Below are 15,433 nucleotides of genomic sequence, written 5' to 3' on the forward strand. Positions count from 1 at the left end.
GCACTGAACAACATTATGTCGCACTGAACAACACCATGCCGCACTGAACAACACCATGCTGCACTGAACAACATTATGCCGCACTGAAAAACACCATGCCGCACTGAACAACACCATCCCGCACTGAACAACACCATGCCGCATTGAACAACACCATGCCGCACTGAACAACACCATGCTGCACTGAACAACACCATGCTGCACTGAACAACACGATCCTGCATTGAACAACACCATGCCGCACTGAACAACACCATCCTGCACTGAACAACACCATCCTGCACTGAACAACACCACCCCGTACTGAACAACACGATCCCGCATTGAACAACACCATCCCACACTGAACAACACCATGCCGCACTGAACAACACCATTCCGCACTGAACAACACCATGCCGCACTGAACAACACCATGCCGCACTGAACAACACCATGCCGCACTGAACAACACCATGCCGCATTGAACAACACCATGCCGCACTGAACAACACCATCCTGCACTGAACAACACCATCCCGCACTGAACAACACCATGCCGCATTGAACAACACCATGCCGCACTGAAGAACACCATCCTGCACTGAACAACACCATCCCGCACTGAACAACACCATGCCGCACTGAACAACATTATGGCTTACTGAACAACATTATGCCGCACTGAACAACACCATGCCGCACTGAACAACACCATGCCGCACTGAACAACACCATGCCGCACTGAACAACATTATGCCGCACTGAACAACATTATGCCGCACTGAACAACACCATGCCGCACTGAACAACACCATGCCGCACTGAACAACACCATGCCGCACTGAACAACACGACGTCGCACTGAACAACACGACGCCGCACAGAACAACACGACGCCGCACAGAATAACACAATACCGCACAGAACAACACAATACCGCACAAACAGTTTTAGATAATATTACGTCGCAGTCATGTGACGCGGACATGACGTCAATAGGCGGAACTCACGGCAAAATTATAATCCGTGGGCGTGGCTTGCAACAGGAAGTAGGAAAGCGGCAATTCTGGCAAACAAGACACAGCGGTTAGTAACACGATGACTTACAAGGCAAATATTTTTGTTTTCAGCTTGCAACTTGACCGTCTAGAGCGTACAAGGTAATTACAACTGTTTTTTTTTTAGCCCTGAAAAGCGAGGGAGTGTGGCGTTTGGGAGGAATGTCGAACTCGGCGTCTGCTTCCAGCCACAGACGCCAAATTTCGACGATTATTTCGACTGGTCAACGGTTGTAAATTATTGCGTTGACTAAAAACTTTATTTAACTCTACTCTTAACTTTGCCGTTTCAGATATGCGGGTATTACACTGCGGAAATGACGTCAATAGGCTGAACTCTCGCCAAAATTCAAATCTGTGGGCGCAATGGCCTTGAGCGAGACACCGGATACAAACACGACGATTATCAACAGAAATATCTTTATTTTCTGCTTGCAAGTGGACCGTCTAGAGCGTACACGGTAAGTACAACTCATTGTGTTTAAAAAGATTTACGTTTGTGTAGTTTGCGTTGCGTTGTATCTGTGAATGTTGGTTTAGGCTAAATGTTAATGTTTAATTTCATTCCTTTAGGTTCCACGGTGTTTGTTGGCTGTATGTTTTCCACTGCAAGAAGAGGCTCGTATCATTGACCAGCAGGAGCTACAATGGTGAGTACCCCTTTCGTCTTCCATTTATGTTAAACACTTCCTATTTCATGTCTAACAGTACTCGATTTAACAAATAACCATAAATAAATACAGTGTGGGCAGTCACGTTAACATATGTGATTATCCTGCCTAATATGTTTATCACAAATATGTCACTAATCACTAATATGTTTATTTGTTTATCACAACACCTTTGGACCTTCAGCAATCGATTATTTCCCTTCATCTACATAGAGACAGAACGATGGTGTCTTAAACATCTCATTCATTTCACCAAATAACTTCACGCAGGTGGATAACGGCCGTCTCGGTCACGCTATGTTGCGTGATGCAGTTTTGAAGAACCAAATGCATTTATTCAATGAATAAGTCAAGCTAGTTCTATGTTTATGATGTTGTAAGTTACGGTACCGATTGAAGTTGAGTTCGAAGCCAGTGGAAAACAGCGCTGCGTTTGTGCTCTCCAGGTACAAATGTTGTGATCTCTGACTGACGACCGGGCGAGACTCGAGTAAGAGATGTCCAAACGAGCTCCGGCAGGGCGGGCCAAGGCGGAGCGAACGGACGCCCTTCAGGCCGCCAATGACGAGCTGAGAACCAAACTGATGGACGTCCAGTTAGAACTTCAGCAGGAGAAGAACAAGGTGAAAACCTCAACAGACAGACACTGCCTGCCTCCCTGCCTGCCTCCCTGCCTGCCTCCCTGCCTGCCTCCCTGCCTGCCTCCCTCCCTCCCAGTTTTCCCGATGTAGATTAGACATGCGTGTGCCATGACTGTGTCAGCCTACATCAACAAATGCACCGAGGACGTCAGCACCACTAAGAATATCATCACCCGGGGCAACCAACGACCCTGGATGACTGAGGAGGTACGTCAAACGCTACGAGCGCGGAACTCTGCCTTCAAGTCTGGCGCCAAGGAGACACTGAGGACAGCGAGAGCCAACTTGAACCGTGCCATCAGGATAGCGAAGCGAGACCGCAGTCGAAAATTTCAGGATCGTTTCCACGACGTCAAAAACATCAGGAGTATGTGGCAAGGCATACGGGCGATTACAGACTACAACTCACCCTCCCCCCCCCCCGGTGGGTGTAGTTGATGCTGACTTTCTAAATGGTCTAAATAACTTCTTTGGGAGGTTCGAGGCACTAAACGGCACTCCAGCAGTTAAAACTGTCCCCCATCAGGAAGAGGAGGTACTCTGCCTTGACTCCGCCGATGTGTTGAAGACCCTGAGGAGAGTCAACCCCTGTAAGGCCCCTGGCCCCGACAACATTCCTGGGCGTGTGTTCAGGGAATGTGCAAGTCATCTGGCTGGGGTCATCACAGACATTTTTAACACCTCGCTGGGCCAAGCCACAGTGCCGGCGTGCTTTAAGACTGCCTCCATCATTCCGGTGCCGAAGAAACCTCAAATCACCTCATTTAATGATTACCGGCCTGTTGCACTGACTCCGGTTATGATGAAGTGCTTCGAAAGGCTGCTTAAAGGTCACATCGTTTCCAGACTCCCCCTATTATTTGACCCGTTCCAGTTTGCCGACCGGCAAAACCGCTCCACTCAGGAAGCCATCTCCTCCGTTCTTCACCTGAGCCTGGCTCACCTGGAGGAGAAGAACACCCATGTGCGGAGGCTGTTCCTGGACTTCAGCTCAGCGTTTAACACCATCATCCCACAGCATCTGGTAGGAAAATTGGAACACCTGGGCTTCAACACCCCCCTTCGCAACTGGCTGCTAGACTTCCTCACCAACAGACCTCAGTCAGTCCGGGTCGGACAGAACACCTCTGATGTCATCACCCTCAGCACAGGCTCCCTTCAGGGCTGCGTCCTGAGCCCCCTGCTGTGCACCCTGATGACACACGACTGCGTCCTCAGGTTCACCACCAATCACATCGTGAAGTCAGCAGACGACACAACGGAGGTGGGGCTCATCAGAGACAACAACGACCTGGACTACAGAGAGGAGGTGGAGCAGCTGGTGGGCTGGTGCAGAGAAAACAGCCTGATCCTGAATGAGGAGAAGATGAAGGAGATCATCGTCGACTTCAGGAAAAAACAGCCTCACCACGCTCCACTGATCATCAACAGCTCAGCTGTGGAGGTGGTCAGCAGCACCAAATTCCTGGGGGTCCACATCACAGAAGACCTCACCTGGACTATGAACACTACGGCACTGGTCAAGAGGGCACAGAAGCGCTTGTACTTCCTGCGGAGGATGAGGAGAGCCCACCTGCCCCCACCCATCATGAGGACGTTCTACAGGAGCACCATAGAGAGCATTCTGACAAGCTGTCTCTCTGTGTGGTGTGGAGGCTGCACCGCCTCCGATTGGAAGAACGTGAGGAGAGTGGTGAGGACAGCAGAGAGGATCATAGGGGCTCCTCTTCCCTCCATTCAGGACATTTCATCTCAGCGCTGCATGTCCCGTGCCCGTAACATCATCAATGACCCATCACACCCCCACCATGGACTGTTCTCCCTGCTGCCCTCTGGGAAGAGGTTTGCAGCATCCGCTGCAGGTCCACCAGGTTCTGCAACAGCTTTTTCCCTGCTGTCATCAGACTGTTGAACACTAGAACTGTTGAGCTCTAAACTGAACTCTGCATCACACATTCACAGAACTGTACTTTATGACACTACGGACCTCTATCTTGCACTATCTCGCACTACCAACTTTACTGAACTTGCATAAACCCTTTAAATAGAAGTTTAATACATGGTTTAGCATTCCTCTGCACACTCTTGAATACTGTTTTGCCTACTTGCACTATTGCATAATTATCACTGCTGCACTTTATACTTATTTTTAATATATATATATATATATATATATATAGTATATGTATATATATATATTTTCATAGGATATGTTACTTCTATTCAACTGCAATATCACTACTTTGTTGTAAGACGTATGCAACGGAATTTCGTTTTGTATGCACCATGTGCAGACAAGATGACAATAAAGTTTGTCTAAGTCTAAGTCATGTCAGGTCAGCTGTCTGGAGAGAGAGAGAAGTCAGGACCTGCGGGCGGAGCACCACCGTGCCACCGCCGCCATGACGGAACTCAAAAGCAAACTCCATGAGGAGAAGCAGAAAGAGTTAGCCATTACCAGGGAGGCATTACTGCGGCAGCATGAAATGGAGCTGATGAGAGTGATCAAAATCAAAGATGGAGAGATCCAGCGACTGAATGCCTTGGTCCTCAGCCTGAGGGACGGCTCCATGGACAAGGTGATCCGCTCTATCCGTGTCTGACTATCCGCACGCCACGTCGGGCTTCGATGCGGCCGCTACCGTATTGTGTAGCTTGTCCCCAGTAAGCGTCGCGGCGCTCCGTTGCGGTCTCAACGGCCCGGTGTGGCGCAATGTCTGCTCAGGTGAGGAGGGGGGGCGCTTTGCTGGCGGAGGTGGAGGAGACGCGGCGGTGTCGGGAGACGCGGCGGTGTCGGGAGACCGAGCGGTGTCGCCTCCACCAGGAGCGCGGAAGAAGCCCTGGCAGCGGCCCAGCAGGCCTGGCAGTCCCGAGCGGCCGAGCTCCGATCGGCTCATCACCAGCATCGGGAGGAGCTGAGCCGAACCAAGAGAGACTGCGAGAGGGAGATCCGCCGACTGGTAGGACTGATCAGATGCGCGGTGCGTGGCTATGTTCCCAATTTCGTTGTATACCTGCAGTGCAATGACACCTAAGGCATTCTATTCTATTCTATTTCACAAGAAGAAAATGTCCGGTTGCTCGCTTCGCTTTTGTCACAGCAAAGGTGTTCTAGTCGATTCAAGAAAAAAATTGGCCGGTTGCTCTCTTTGTTTTTGTCACAATTCTGGCAAATGAGTTTGCCCGCCTGCCTGAGCGCTCCCCGTTTGTACATCCAGACGGATGAGATCAAGCTGAAAGACAGAGCGGTTAGTGTTTTGGATGAAGCCCTGGGGCCGGCCACGTCCACCGCCTTCAGCTGCAGACTCAGGCTGCCGAGCAGCAGATCGCTGCCCTGAGGGATTCCCAAAGGGCGGGCCTAAACTACCCTGGAAGTGGGGTCAACGCCGCTACTAGCAATCCTCTTCATTGCGTAAGCCACCTCATCACACACTTGCAGTACGCATGACTTAGTTCGTTGCTGGAGGAAGGTAGCACAAAAACAGTTTTGAACTTTGAACGAGTGCTTGTGTGTGTGTGTTGCGGGGCGTTTTCAGTCTCAGGAGGATCGGGACACGCGACGGTTTCATCTGAAAATCGCTGAGCTCAGCGCAGTCATCAGGAAACTGGAGGATCGAAACGCCCTGCTTTCTGAAGAGCGCAATGAACTGGTAATTTATTGACGGCACGCTTGAAGGTTTGCGCTACGTTTGATGCGCGCCATCCAGCGAGGCACCCATTGCGCTTGCTTATTAGTTGAGCGGCGCGGCGAGTCGGTTGCCTGGTAGATGTCTTTTATTGGGAGCCAAAGCCACGATTCCGTTCAAACCGATGCAAAAGGAATGGATACGTTCTGGCCCGCGTGTTGTGCGTCTTTCACATCCCGCACTTCATGCTTGCAGCTAAAGCGACTGAGAGAAACAGAAAGCCAGTTTCTGCCACTCCTGTACAAAAACAAACGCCTGAGCAGGAAGAATGAAGAACTCTCGCTGGTGCTGTGTCGCCTTGAAAACAAAGTGCGCTTTGTCACCCAGGAGAACGAGGAGATGGCAAGCTTGGTAAGTCGACGCGGACAACGGCGGCGTGCCAACAGAGTCCACTGCATTTGTGTTCCACAGAGAAGGCCTAGTTCGCTCAATGACCTGGACCGCGGTTGCGGCCAGCAGGACGGTGAAATGGAGTTCCTTCAAGTTGTGGAGCAGCGGCACATCATCGACGACTTGTCCAAGGTCTTCAGGCAGGCGACTCGGTGCACGTACGGCAGCGCCGCGCTCGCTCGCTGTCGCCAGGAAACCTTTTCCGTCCAAAGCTTGGCCGGCGGCCGCCATCCAAAAAATTGGCCCCTTAAATTCCGACCTTTCAAGCAGGAGCATTGTGCGCACGCGTTTGAACACGCTTTAGACTTGTTTTGCCGTTTTCAGCAGCTCAAAGCTCCCGTTTTGTCAGCGCCTTTGCCACTCGCTGTGCGCTGAAAACGACGGACTTGCCCGGCTGCTCAGCCCGTCAACCATGAGCCGCGAGCGCGACGTCATTGTCCGTAGGCAGCTAGTGGCAAAATGCACCCTGTTAGAGTTGCGCTCGCTCCAACTTATTTTGCAAGAACCACACGGGAGACAAGTAAGTTCTTTTGGACACCTGCAGGTGGAGAGTCCATCCGTTGTACGAATGAAGTCTGACTCTCGGCTCCTGCACGAGCATTTTAATTAAGAGAAACAGGGTGGGTGTAAGAGTGGATTGAATAGAGGAAGCCCTTGACCTCTAGTCAAAACATAGCAAGGGGTGTTTTACGACTTTGTGTAGGAAGGGATAAGCGATAGGGATAAATAAGGGATAAATAATATTATTTATTACAGGTCGCAGTCAAAGTCAAAGCAACACAATGATACGATAAAGATAATCTGGAAAACCCTGACACACCCTGTAGTTGTCACTTTTGGAAAAGACGAGCGTCCCTCCAATCATCGCCGGTGACGTGTTTTTCAGGCTCTGGAGACAGGAGCTCATGTCAGAAATGTCATTGTGAGTCGCGTTTGTTTCTGCGCCGGAGCCGTTCGTTCCCTTTGCATCCAAAGAATCTCAAAGGCGGATTATTTGTGTCGACAGGAGAGAGATTTGCTGCTACGATACCGACGTCGAGAATCTCTGAGGAGGAACAAAGCGTGAGGTCCTGCAAGGTGAGTCTGTTTGTTTGCGGCTGCTTGGTGTTGCGCAAGATGAAATGGCCTTTTTCTCGCTATCGTTCCTCTCGTCGATTCATCGTGAGGTGTCGCTTCAGTTTGTTCAGAGAGATGTTTGCTTCCGCGCCCGCAGGTCATCGAAACATTTTACGGCTACGACGAAGACGTGTTGGTGGACCCGGACGGATCGTCCTTGTCTTTTCACACCGACAGAACCCCCGACACGGAACCCGAAGAGGTAGCCCGCCATTTCTGCCAGCGTATTGGCACCAAACATTCCTCTTCAGCCTGGAATCGGACTCGTCTTTGCGTCGCGGGTGCTTTGTCGCCGGTCTGACTGATTCTGGTACTAGTGCTGTGTTGCATTGGTGTGTGCATGAAGAGGCGGAGCTTCGCTACCGCCAGCTGACGCAAGAATATCAAGCGCTGCAACGAGCCTACGCTCTGCTAGCCCAGACCAGCGAAGGGGACTACGACGCCGAGAAGGAGATCAAGGTGGCGCCCCTTCCCGCAACCCCCGGCCGGGTCGCAGCCTCCCCGTTCTCACCCAGCCTCGGGTGTTCTCTGGTCTGAAAGGAGGAGGAGGAGCCTCCCTCCTCCTCCTTTCAGACCAGAGAAAAGCTGATGGTAGAAATGGGTCACTATCAAAGCAGAGTAGCAGATCTGGAGTCAGCGCTGAAGCAACAAGGACAGGTAAGCTCATCAATGAGCACACCTTTTTCTCAGACAAAATAGCTACATTCTTCAGTCACTCATCCGTCTGGCATTACTGGACCAACCCCCCCCCCCCCCCCCCCCCGAACGTGGCTGGGAAAATGCGGAGAAAAGCAAATGTCATTTTCCAGTCAACCAAAGAATTTGTGGATGAAAATGACACAACATTCCAAAGCTGTCCACGTGTTTGTCTCTTCTAGAATGTCAAGTGGGTGGAGGAGAAGCAGCTGCTGCGTCAGAGCAATCAGCAGTTGGCCGAAAAGGTGACGGAAAGAAAGGCGCTGGGCGGAGTCGCTTGGCGTCACACCTGTCGGGAAGCCCCGCAGATGAGGTCTGACTGTCTTTTCAGGTCAGGCGGATGGAGGCGGAAGAAGCGCGTCTGAAAGAGCACATCCAGGATATCCGAGACCAAAACGAACTGCTTGAGTTCCGCATCCTGGAGCTGGAGGTGGGAAGACTCGCACAAGCGTGTTGAGGCCAGAGATGTGACGGACGGACGGACGGACGGACGGACGGACGGATGCATGCCTCTGCCTTTCAGGAGAGGGAGTGGCGCTCCCCCGTCTTGAAGTTTCTGCAAGTCCGTTTCCCAGACGGCCTCAGCCCTTTGCAGATCTACTGCGAGGCCGAGGGCGTGAGCGTACGTAAGGCGTCCCTTGCAACCCTAACCTTAACCCGAGGTCCCAGAACACCTTACATTGCTCCTTGCGCCTTTCCCCCGGACATCGTCATCAGTGATCTGATGAAGAAGCTGGACATCCTGGGCTATAACGCCGTAAGTGTATGTCGAACTCCTTATGTTCGCACTCCACGAGACTCGGCGGCTCAAATGTGACTTTTGGAAGGCTTTGCGCTGAAAGAAGCTTGTTGACGCTGTGCCTTTGGGCTCTTGCAGAATCTCACCAACGAGGAGCAGGTGGTCGTGATTCACGCCAGGACCCTTCTCACCCTAGCCGAGAAGGTAACGCGCACGTCCACGCACGCTCTCGCATTCTGCTTATGTGACAGCAGCCTTTCCTCAGTGGTTAGAATACATCAAAGTGACCAAGTCAGCACTTCAACAGAAGATGTTGGACATTGAAAGTGAGAAGGTAGACAGACACGCGACATCAGCCAAGGGGAACTCCGGCAATGTGCCCCAACAATTCTGACCTTGAGCTGTGCTAGGATATGTTCTGCAAGCAGAAGGGCTACCTGGATGAAGAGTTGGACTTCAGGAAGTGTTCCATGGACCAGGCTCATAAGGTAAGCCGCCCTCAAATCTCCCGCCGGACCACTGATGGACGAGGATTGCGGCCCAGAGGATCCTGGAGCTGGAGGCCATGTTGTACGAGGCGCTACCGCAGCGGGACTGCCCCGCCACGGACGGCGAAAAAGCCAGCCACGCTGGCGTGAATGACGTGCTGACGGCGGATCAGAGAGAAGAGCTTAGGAGCGCCGTGGACCAATGGAAGCGAGCCCTGATGTGCGAGTTGAGGGAGCGCGACGCTTGCATCCTCCAAGAGAGAATGGATCTGCTGCACAGCGCGCAACAGGTAAGGGCCCAAAGCCAGCCCGGCACTTACTTGCACGCTTACTGGCTTTTGAATGCCACTTTCCATTTGTCCGTCCTAGAGGAACAAAGAGCTGAAAGAATTCATCGAAGCTCAGAAGAGACAAATCAAACAATTGGAGGAGAAGTTTCTGTTTCTCTTTCTATTCTTCTCCTTGGCCTTCATTCTGTGGCCCTAACACCAGCTGGTGAGTGAGCTCCAGCGGCACCGCACTCGACACCTCCGATACACTGCCAGCCGGTCTCAGACGTTGGCAGACGCTCCGATGCCAACGTATACCCCCCGCCACGGTGACAGAGGCACCGCGTCACACCGGCGCTCATCCAATCAGAAGGCAGGAAAAGCAAATTCACATGCAGGGCACTTTTGAACCAGAAGAGAGCGCCACAAAAAACGGTTGTTGCCCCAAACGCGCACTAAAAAGGGTCAGAATAACAAGAGTCCCACTGGCCAGCCGGGGCCACCCGTCCAGCTGTTTCTTCAGGGGGGAAAAAAATTGGAGTCACCGGTGAGTACATTTTGCATTTAGCTCTGCTTTTCTGCTTCTGTCTTCAAGTGTGTGGCATCCTGCGATCAAAGATTCAGCCAAACCCAAAGCGGTTGACCTCAACGTCCCACCACCATGCCTACCAGAGCAGGTGACGTGATGCTTTGGACATCCTTCCGTCTCAGATGCCCAAAAGTACTCTTTGCCACATCTGCGGCAATACGGTGTCTTTTCAAAGGTGCAAATAAATCCAGCGTGGGCGGAACACGCACGTCTTCGGTTTTTCCCGCTTTGTTTGTGTGACAGCTGTTGTGAAAATTTTATACAAATAAAGTTGTATAGTACAGGTTTGGCCAAGCCGCAACTCCCGAACCGCATGCGGCTCTTTTATGTTCATATCAACATTTGTGTGTGTGTGTGTGTGTGTGTGTGGGGGGGGGGGTTGTGCGTGTTGGCTTCACTTGAGTTCAATTTGGTATTTTGGTCAAAAGCGCATGTGGTGAAATTCCACAAAGTAGGATGGGCAAACACATTTCTTTAAACTATGAGTGTCAATTGGGCTCTCGAAATGGCAGGGAAAAGATGCACAGCAAAACGAAAATACGTAGATGAACACAGGACGTTTTAATCAGAGTGGGAAAGTTTCTATTTTTTGTTGAACGTGATGGCAAACCATTCTGCCTGATATGTCAGACCTCAGCGCATTTCAAAGATTCAAATCTTCAGCGCCATGCACTTCAGCTCACTCCATGCTAACATTGATCAGGCGTCGAACCCGCAACATCATGCTTAAGAGGTGGCCATGCTAACCAGTGCGCCATTATGTCAACGCATAATAACTGTAAGTCTACTGATCAAAACAGCGGTTACTATATGACGTCGCTACGTCGTGGTCACGTGACGCAGACAAGACGTCAATGGACGTGGGCAGAGTTAACTTGTTTAAAAGGGAGTGGGCAGAAGAAATATTTAATTTATTTAAATCTATTTTGAGTGCACACCATTATGCCAATGCATAACAACTGTAAATCTACTAAACAAAACAGCGGTTGCTATATGACATCTGCCACGTCGTGGTCACGTGACATACGTGACGTCGATGGGCGTAACTTTCGCCGGAATTCAAATCCGCGGGGAGAGTTAACTTGTTTAAAAGAGAGTGGGCAGAAGAATTATTTAATTTATTTAAATCTATTTGGTGTGTGCGCCATTATGTCAATGCATAACAACTGTAAGTCTACTAAACAAAACAGCGGTTGCTATATGACGTCTGCCACGTCGTGGTCACGTGACGCGGACGTGACGTTGACGCCTACTTTACATCCCACCGATCACAGGACCCCTCGGCTGCATAACCGTGCCCCCTTCCCAACCAATCGGATTTGCTATACGCGAAAACGACGCCAATGGAAAGAGCTTCCGCCCAAATTTAAATCCGTGGGCGTGGCTCGCAGCAGGAAGTAGGAAAACGGCGGCGATGTTGACAAAGACACAGCGGATGGTAACATACGACTAACAAGAGAAATATTTTTATTTTCTGCTTGCAACTGGACCGTCCAGAGCGTACACGGTAAGTACAACTCATCGTTTTTAAAAAGAAGTACTTTTGTTGCCCTGAAAAGCGAGTGAGCGTGGCGTTTGTGGGGGACGTCGAATTTCGACGATTCTTTCTGGTCAACGGTTGTAAATGATTGTGTTGATTAAAAAAGAAAACTTGATGTAACTCTACTTTTAACTGCCGTTTCAGATAGATTTGGAATTGCATCACATCCAATTTTGCCTAGAGCGTACACGGTAAGTAACACTCATTGTGTTTAAGGAGATTTACGTTTGTAATAGCAGAAGTGTAGCCGCGTTGCGTTGTACGTGTGAAAATTGGTCGAGGCGAAATGTTAATGTTTAATTTCATTCCTTTAGGTTCCACGGTGTTTGTTGGCTGCAAGTTTTCCACTGCAAGAAGAGGCTCGTATCATTGACCAGGAGCGAGCTACAATGGTGAGTAGCCATAACATTTATGTTAAACACTTCCTATTTCATGTCTAACAGTACTTGATTTAACAAATAACCATAAATAAATACAGTGTGGGCACTGAAGTTAACATATGTGATTATACTGCCTAATCTGTCACCGAGTAGATTGTTGCAAAGTAATATAAGATCCAAAGTTGTAATTCAGAATAGTTTTCAAAAGAAGGCCATTAGAATTATATACAAGTCTGATTACCCTGAACAAGCTATTAATTAAATCACAAATTCTTCAATTCAAAGATTTGGTAGATTATCAGACAAATAATGTCTAACAGTAATTGATTTAACACATCACGATAAGTAGATTGAGTGTGGGCACTCTCAAGTTAACATATGTGATTATACTGCCTAATCTGTTACAGAGTATGTTGTTGCCAAGTAATGTAGAATAGATCCAAAGTAGTAATCCAGAATAGTTTTGAAGAGGCCATTAGAATGATAAACAAATCTGATTACCTTGAACATAATAACAAGCTAAGTGTTTAATATGTCCTATGAAGTCAAAATTGGGCACCATCATGTGGTGAAATTTGGAATTGCATCACATCCAATTTGTCCTGGGAACAAACAGATTACATAAATCTTAGTTTTGAATAAACCACTCCTTCTCAAACAAGTAAACTCTGCCCATTTTGCGCAGTAGATGTTCTGTTAATATCTAGTATTTATACAAAGTCATAATTTAAATTGCTTTCAACCTTCATTCATCGGTTCAACCAACATTACTCGCTCTTATTACCAACTTGTATTGATTTAACTAAGCGTTTAATACTTCCTATCAGGTCTCAAATCGAGATTTGGCAAAATACAATTTCAGCAAATCCAATTTTGCCAGGGAACAAAAATAGATTAAATAAACTAAATAAGTCCTCTTCCCATTAAATAAATCAGAAAAGTCTGTCTTGTAACCAGTCCTCTTCAAACAAGTAAAGTCTGCCCATTTTGTGCCGTAGATTTTGTGTCTATGCCTAGTATTTAAACAAAATCATAATTTAAACGACTTCTTTCCTTCATTCACTTTGGAAATTTGGAATTGCAGCAAATCGAATTTTGCCAGGGAACAAAAATAGATCAATTAAACTAAATAAGTCTTCTTCCCATTAAATAAATTAAAAAAGTCTGTCTTGTAACCAGTCCTTTTCAAACAAGTAAAGTCTGCCCATTTTGTGCCGTCGATTTTGTGTTTATGCCTAGTATTTATACAAAATCATAATTTAAAGGACTTCATTCCTTCATTCACTTTGGAAATTTGGAATTGCAGCACATCAAATTTTGCCTGGGAAGAAAAGTAGATTAAATAAATTGAATAAGTCTTACTACTTCCCATTAAATAAATTAAATACGTCTTACTTGTTTCCACTCCTTTTCAAAACAGTAGTTTAAAACGAGGGCCCTTCACTCAATCTTTAACCTCAACCCCGCACGTTGTGTTGTATCTGTGAATGTTGGTTGTGGCCAAATGATAGTTTTCTTTCATTCGTTTAGGTTCCAAGAAAACTTGATGTAACTCTACTTTTAACTGCCGTTTCAGATAAGCGGGTATTACGTCGCAGTCATGTGCCGCGGATATGACGTAATTGCCGGAACCTCCGCCAAAATTCAAATCTGTTGGCGCGATGGCCGTGAGCCACTGAGCAGCGACGATTATCAACAGAAATATCTTTATTTTCTGCTTGCAACTGGACCGTCTAGAGCAGGGGTCTCAAACTCAATTTACCTGGGGGCCGCTGGAGGTAGAGTCTGGGTGAGGCTGGGCCGCATCAAATCGTAATCCACAAAAGTAATCCATAAAAAAGGTCCTGATCCAATCTTCTCAATTTGAACAAATTAACAGTCAGAACATGCAGAACATGAAGAACAGGAACAGTTCTTCAGAACATAGGCTTCATTTCTACTTCCTCCTACTCCTTGCTGCCAGAGACTTGGCAACACTTCCTCTCACACAGCTGAGCCACATTTGGCTTGAGGGAGGAGGCAACTGAGACCCTCAGTATGGCTTTAAGATGCTCATCTTTAATTCTGGACCTGTACTTTGACTTATTGAAGTTCATTGTGGAGAAGAGCTTTTCACACAGATAGGTGTTGCCAAAAAGGCACATGGTCCGCTTGAACATCCTGGAAAGCTCAGGGAAGCTGGGGGGCAGTTCTCTCAAAAATTGTCCAAGCTCCACTGTTCTTCCACTCACTTCCCTGAACTTGGCTTTGAGTTCAGTATTGCACTGCAGGTCAATTAGCTCCATCTGCAGAACAGGGGGGGGGGGGGGGGGGGGGGCATCCTCAACATCAAAGGAGAAGGGGTCAGCAAAAATGTTAAAAGTGGCTCTGTGTGTCTTGAAGTCTGCAAACCTGTGATCAAATTCTTCTTGTAATGGTATCAGCATACTTCTCACCACTGAATGCTGTGCCTGAATCCATTTCCAGCTTTTGCTATCATTTCACTCACAACATAGCTAGCTTTCACAGCCGCTTCGTTCTCTTTGCTTGTTTTTTTTTGAAAAAAACTTGTTGCCTCAGTAGAGATTATTTAAGTTTGGCGACCCGATCCTCTCGCTCATCTCCCAGGTATTTTGCATACTCCTCAGCATGTTTAGTTGAGTAAGGACGTCTGATGTTAAACTCTTTGTTAACAGCAACTTTACCCATGCATATTAGACAGGTTGCGACGTTCCTGTGCTCAACAAAAAAATATCCCGCCTCCCACTTCTCCTGAAATTGCCTGTGCTCATCCGCAACTTTTCTCTTCACGGCAGGTTTTGAAACAGACATGACGGGGGCTGACAAACAATGTACAGCACTAGGTGACAGTGACAAGATATTTCCCTCCACTCGCTCATTCAAACATGTCAAAGTGCTAATTCGCCAATTAGCCAATTGCTAATTCGCCCAGTTGTCACGAGCCTGAGCTACGGGAGCCCATACGTGTCAAAAAAAGTAAAACGGCCAGATGCATGTGCGAAAAGAAATTCGCGGGCCGCACTAACACACAGCTTAGATGTCACGCAGGGGGCCGCAAAATATTGTCCCGAGGGCCGCAATTGGCACGCGGGCCATGAGTTTGAGACCCCTGGTCTAGAGCGTACACGGTAAGTAACACTCATTGTGTTTAAGGAGATTTACGTTTGTAATAGCAGAAGTGTAGCCGC

Source organism: Syngnathus scovelli, unplaced genomic scaffold (assembly GCF_024217435.2).
Source record: "Syngnathus scovelli strain Florida unplaced genomic scaffold, RoL_Ssco_1.2 HiC_scaffold_32, whole genome shotgun sequence".
NCBI classification, from domain to species: domain Eukaryota; kingdom Metazoa; phylum Chordata; class Actinopteri; order Syngnathiformes; family Syngnathidae; genus Syngnathus; species Syngnathus scovelli.